Raw genomic sequence first — 7,267 nt, 5'->3', positions numbered from 1 at the left:
ATAAGAAAAGTAAGTAAAGAAGATTTATTCACACACCTCAAATGAACAAAAAAGTCTTTTTATTCAAGTTTGGATAATTCCACTAGTTGAACCCAAGAGATTTCTACACATGTTTTAAATATGGATATGCATGCTTGAAACATGTTAAAGATGCAAATGACCAATGGATCCAAACCTTTTAAAGAGAGTAACAAATACTCATTAAATTCTCAAGTGAACGTGTGGTGGGATATTTACCCTAGTCAAACAAGCCATTATTTTGCCCATTTACAAAAAGCTGATCTAACAATTATAGATGATTTTAAAGTGATTTATCGGTCAATCATGCATAACGGGCTATATTTTTGTAAGAAATGACATATGGATAGGGAGTCAACACTCAGTTAAAAATTGCCCGCCTCCCCCTTTATACGACGATTGATAAACCTGATATATAAAAACTAAAAAGAGTTTACAATCCCTAAAAGTTACCGACACTTTTTGGAATTATCTCTCTCTCTACATTTGTGCATTTCCATTTTAGATGTATACTTTTTTATTAAATGAAAACTAGAGTTTTCACTTTCCCTTCATCTCGTCAACAATTTTGAGAAAATGGGAAAGATATCACAACAAAATGAAAATTTTAGAGTTTATGAATGGAAAAAATTTAAAAGAATAATAAATGCAATTAAGGAAAATTTATTCACACACCACAAATGATCTCAAAAGTTTTGTTATCCAAGTTTGGGAAATTCCACTAGTTCAACCCTAATCGCTTGGAATTTTATAAGAAAAAGATTTCTACACATGTTTTAATAATGGATATGCAAGCTTGGAACTCTTTAAAGATGCAAATGACCTATGGATCATAACCTTTTAAAGAGAATTACAAATGCTAATTAGATTCTCAAGTTAACTTGCAGTGGGATATTTACCCGAGTCAAACAATCCATTATTTTACCCATTTACAAAAAGCTGACCTAACAATCATTGATGATTGTAAAGTGATTTATCAGTCAATCATGCGTAACGGGCTTTATTTTTGTAAGAAATATCTTATGGATTGGGAGTCAACACACAGTTAAAAATCCCCTGCCTCCCCCTTTACTCGACGATTGCAAAACCTGATATATAAAAACTAAAAAGAGTTTAAAATCCCTAAAAGTTACATACACTTTTTGGAATGATCTCTCTCTACATTTGTGTGTTACCATTTTAGATTATGCTTTTTTCTTAAATCAAAACTTGAGTTTTCACTTTCCCCTGATCTCGTAAACAATTTTTAAGAGATGGGAAATAGATCAATAGATCAATACAAAATAAAATTTTTAGAGTTTATTAAAGTAAAAAATTTAAATGAATAAGAAAAGTAAGTAAAGAAGACTTATTCACACACCTCAAATGAACAAAAAAGGTTTTTTATCCAAGTTTGGGAAATTCCACTAGTTCAACCCTAATAGATTGGAATTTTATAAGCAAGTGATTTCTACACATGTTTTAAAAATGGATATGCATGCTTGAAACATGTTAACGATGCTAATGACCTATGGATCCAAACATTTTTAAGAGAATGACAAATGCTTATTAAATTCTCAAGTGACGTGTGGTGGGATATTTACCCGAGTCAAACAAGCCATTATTTTCCCAATTTAAAAAAAGCTGACCAAACAATCATAGCTGATTTTAAAGTGATTTATCGGTCAATCATGCGTAACGGGCTTTATTTTTGTAAGAAATGACATATGGATTGGGAGTCAATACTCAGTTAACAATCCCCGCCACCTCCTTTTCCCAACGATTGCAAAACATGTTATATAAACACAAAAACGAGTTTACAATCCTTAAAAGTTTCGGACACTTTTGGGAGTTATCTCTCTTTACATTTGTGCATTTTCAATTTAGATGTATACTTTTTTCGTCAATCAAAACTAGAGTTTTAACTTTCCCTTCTTCTCGTAACACTTTTGACAAGATGGCAAATTGATCACAACAAAAAGAAAATTTTAGAGTTTATTTATGGAAAAAATTTAAAAGAATAACAAATATAACAAAGGAAAATTTATTCACACACCACAAATGAACACCAAAGTTTTTTTATCCAAGTTTGGGAAATTCCACTAGTTCAATCCTAATAGCTTGGAATTTTATTAGAAAGAGATTTCTACACATGTTTTAAATATTGATATGCTTGCTTGAAACATGTTAAAGATTCAAATGACCTATGGATCATAACCTTTTAAAGAGAATAACAAATGGTCATTAAATTCTCCAGTGAACTTGTGGTGGGAAATTTACCCGAGTCAAACATGCCATTATTTGACCCATTTACAAAAAGCTGACCTAACAATCATAGATGATTTTAAAGTGATTTATTGGTCAATCATGCCTAACGGGCTATATTTTTGAATGAAATGACTTATGGATAGGGAGTCAACACTCAGTTAAAAATTGCCCGTCTCCACCTTTACGCGATGATTGCAAAACCTGATATATAAAAACTAAAAAGAGTTTACAATTCCTAAAAGTTACAAACACTTTTTGGAATTATCTTTCTCTCTACATTTGTGCATTTCCAATTTAGATGTATACTTTTTTCTTAAATCAAAACTAGAGTTTTCCATTTCCCTTCATCTCGTAAACAATTTTGACAAGCTGGCAAATAGATCAAAACAAAATAAAACTTTAGAGTTTATGTATGGAAAAAAATTTAAATAATAAAAAATGTAATTAAGGAAAATTAATTCACACACCACAAATGATCACAAAACTTTTGATATCTAAGTTTGGTAAATTCCACTAGTTCAACCCTAATAGCTTGGAATTTTATAAGAAAGAGATTTCTACACATGGTTTAAATATCGATATGCATGCTTGAAACATGTTAAAGATGCAAATGACCTATGGATCGAAACCTTTTAAAGAGAATAGCAAATGCTCATTAAATTCTCAAGTGAACGTGTGGTCGGATATTTACCCGAGTCAAACAAGCCAATATTTTTCCCATTTAAAAAAAGCTAACCTAACAATCAAAGATGATTTTAAAGTGATTTATCGGTCAATCATGCATCTTGGGCTATATTTTTGTAAGAAATGACTTATGGATTGGGTGTCCACACTCAGTTAAAAATCCCCCACCTCCCCTTTACCCGACAATTGCAAAACATGATATACAAAAACTAAAAGGAGTTTACAATCCCTTAAAGTTACAAACACTTTTTGGAATTATCTCTCTCTACATTTGTGCATTTCCATTTTAGATGTATACTTTTTCTTAAATCAAAACTAGTGTTTTCACTTTCCCTTCATCTCGTAAACACTTTTTACAAGATGGCAAATAGATCACAACAAAAAGAAAATTTTAGAGTTTATGTATGGAAAAAATTTTAAAAATAAAAAATTTTATTAAGAAAAATTTATTCACACACCTTAAATGATTACAAAAGTTTTGTTATCCAAGTTCTGGAAATTCCACTAGTTCAACCCTAATAGCTTGGAATTTTATACGAAAGAGGTTTCTACACATGTTTTAAAAATGGATGCATTCTTGAAACATGTTAAAGATGCAAATGACCTATGGATCCAAACCTTTTAAAGAGAATAAAAAATGCTCATTAAATTTTCAAGTGAACGTGCGGTGGGATATTTAACCGAGACAAACAAGCCATTATTTTTGCCCATTTACAAAAATCTGACCTAACAATCATAGATGATTGTAAAGTGATTTATCGGTCAATCATTCGTAACGGGCTATATTTTTGCAAGAAGTGACTTATGGATTGGGAGTCAACACTCCGTGAAAAATCCCTTGCCTTCCCTTTTTCCCGATGATTGAAAACTAAATTATATAAAAACTAAAAAGTGTTTACAATCCTTAAAAATTACAGACAGGAATTATCTCTCTCTACATTTGTGCTTTTCCATTTGATTTGTATGCTTTTTTATTAAATCAAAACTTCAGTTTTCTCTTTCCCCTGATCTCGTAAACAATTTTGAAGAGATGGCAAATAGATCACAACAAAATGAAAACTTTTGAGTTTATGAATGGAAAAAATTTAAACGAATAAAAAATGTAAGTAAAAAAGATTTATTCAAAGAACTCAAATGAACAAAAATTTTTTTTATCCTAGTTTGGGAAATTCCACTAGTTCAATCCTAAAAGCTTGGAATTTTACAAGAAAGAGATTTCTACACATGTTTAAAATATGGATATGCATGCTTGAAACATGTTAAAGATGCAAATGACCTATGGATCCAAACATTTTAAAGAGAATAACAAATGCTCATTAAATTCTCAAGTGAACGTGTGGTGGGATATTTACCCGAGTCAAACAAGCCATTATTTTGCCCATTTACAAAAAGCTGACCTAACAATCCTAAATGACTTTAAAGTGTTTTATAGGTCAATCATGCGTAACGGGCTATATTTTTGTAAGAAATGACTTATGGATTGGGAGTCCACACTCAGATAAAAATCCCCCGCCTCTCCTTTTACCCGACGATTGCGAAACTTGACATATAAAATCTAAAGAGAGTTTACAATCCCTAAAAGTTACAAACATTTTTTGGAATTATCACTCTCTACATTTTTTCATTTCCATTTTGGAAGCATACTTTTTTCTTAAATCAAAACTAGAGTTTTCACTTTCCCTTCATCTCGTATACACTTTTAACTAGATGGCCAATAGATCACAACAAAATAAAAATTTAAGAGTTTGTGTAGGCAAAAATTTAAAATAATAAAAACTTTAATTAAGGAAAATTTAATCATACACCACAAATGATTAAAAAATTTATGTTATCCATGTTTGGGAAATTCCACTAGTTCAACCCTAATAGCTTGGAATTTTATAAGAAAGAGATTTCTACACATGTTTTAAAAATGGATATGCATGCTTGAAACAAGTTGATGATGCAAATGACCTATGGAACCAAACCTTTTGAGGAGAATAACAAATGCTCATTAAATTCTCAAGTGAACGTGCGGTGGGATATTTACCCGAGTCAAACAAGCCATTATTTTGCCCATTTACAAAAAGCTGACCTAACAACCATAGATGATTGTAAAGTGATTTGTCGGTCAATCAAGTGTAACGGGCTATATTTTTGTAAGAAGTGACTTAAGGATTGAGAGTAAACACTCAGTTAAAAATCCCCGCCCCCCCCTTTTTCCGACGATTGCAAACTAAAATATATAAGAACTAAAAAGAGTTTACAATCCATAAAAATTACAGACTCTTTTAGGAATTATCTCTCTCTACATTTGTTCATTTCCATTTTAGATGTATGTTTTTTTTTTAAATCAAAACTTGAGTTTTCGATTTCTTCTGATCTCGTAAACAATTTTGAAGAGATGGCAATTAGATCAAAGCAAAATGAAAATTTTAGAGTTTATGAATGGAAAAAAATTAAATTAATAACAAATGTAAGTAAAGAAGATTTATTCACACAACTCAAATGAACAAAAAAGTTTTTTTATCCTAGTTTGGGAAATTCCACTAGTTCGACCCAAATAGGTTAGAATTTTATAAGAAAGAGATGTCTACGCATGTTTTAAATATGGATATTCTTGCGTGAAACATGTTAAAGATGCAAATGACTTATGGATCCAAACCTTTTAAATAGAATAAAAAATGCTCATTAAATTCTCAAGTGAACGTGTGGTTGGATATTTACCTAAGTCAAACAAGCCATTATTTTACCAATTTACAACTAGCTGACCTAACAATCATAGATGATTTTAAAGTGATTTATCAGCCAATCATGCGGAACGGGCTATACTTTTGGTAAGAAATGACTTATGGATTGGGAGTCCACACTCAGTTAAAAATCCCACGCCTACCCCTTTACCCGACGATTGCAAAACTTAATATATAAAAAACTAAAGAGAGTTTACAATCCCTAAAAGTTACAGACACTTTTTGCAATTATCTCTCTCTACATTTGTTCATTTCCATTTTTGATGTATATTTTTTTCTTAAATCAAAACTATAGTTTTCACTTTTCCTTCATCTCGTTAACACTTTTAACAATATGGCAAATAGATTACAACAAAATGAAAATTTAAGTGTTTAAGTATGGAAAAAATTTAAATGAATAAAAAATGTTATTAAGGAAAATTTATTCACACACCACAAATAATTACAAAAGTTTTGTTATCCAAGTTTGGGAAATTCCACTAGTTGAACCCTAATAGCTTGGAATTTTATAAGAAAGAGATTTCGACACATGTTTTAAATATGGATATGCATAATTGAAACATGTTAAAGTTGAAAATGACCTATGGATCCAAACCTTTTAAGGAGAATAACAAATGCTCATTAAATTCTCAAGTGAGCGTGTGATGGGATATTTACCCCAGTCAAACAAGCCATTATTTTGACCATTTACATAAAGCTGACCTATCAACCATAGATGATTGTAAAGTGATTTGACGGTTAATCATACGTTATAGGCTATATTTTTGTAAGAAGGGACTTATGGATTGGGAGTCAACACTCAGTTAAAAATCCCTGACCTCCACCTTTTCCCAAGGATTGCAAACTAAAATATTTAAGAACTAAAAAGAGTTTACAATCCCTCAAAATTAAAGACTATTTTTGGAATTATCTCTCTGTACATTTGTGCATTTCCATTTTAGATGTATGTGTTTTTCTTAAATCAAAACTTGAGTTTTCACTTTCCCCTGATCTCGTAAACAATTTTTAAGGGATGGCAAATTGATCACACGAAATTGAAAATTTTAGAGTTTATGAATGGAAAAAATTTAAATGAATAACAAATGTAAGTAAAGAAGATTTATTCACACACCTCAAACGAACAAAAAAGTTTTTTATCCCAGTTTTGAAAATTCCACTAGTTCAACCCTAATAACTTGGAATTTTAAAAGAAAGAGATTTCTACACATGTTTTAAATATGGATATGCATGCTCAAAACATGTTAAAGATGCAAATAACCTACAGATCCGAACCTTTTAATGAGAATAACAAATGCTCATTAAATTCTCAAGTGCACGTGTGGTGGGATATTTACTCGAGTTAAACAAGCCATTATTTTCATATTTAAAAAAAGTTGTCCTAACAATCATAAATGATTTTAAAGTGATTTATCACTCAATCCTGCATAGCGGTCTATATTTTTGTAAGAAACGACTTATGGATTGGGAGTCAACACTCAGATAAAAATCCCCCACCTCCCCCTTTACCCGATGATTGAAAAACCTAATATACAAAAACTAACAAGAGTTTACAACCACTAAAAGTTATAGACACTTTTTGGAATTATCTC

The sequence above is a fragment of the Aristolochia californica genome, unplaced genomic scaffold, assembly GCF_029961685.1.
Source record: "Aristolochia californica isolate CCGP_79_NKW_82.1479 unplaced genomic scaffold, dmAriCali1.0.hap1 SCAF_2, whole genome shotgun sequence".
In the NCBI taxonomy this organism is placed as follows: Eukaryota; Viridiplantae; Streptophyta; class Magnoliopsida; order Piperales; family Aristolochiaceae; genus Aristolochia; species Aristolochia californica.
The sequence above is the reverse complement of the archived record's forward strand: the minus strand, read 5'-3'. Positions refer to the sequence as shown.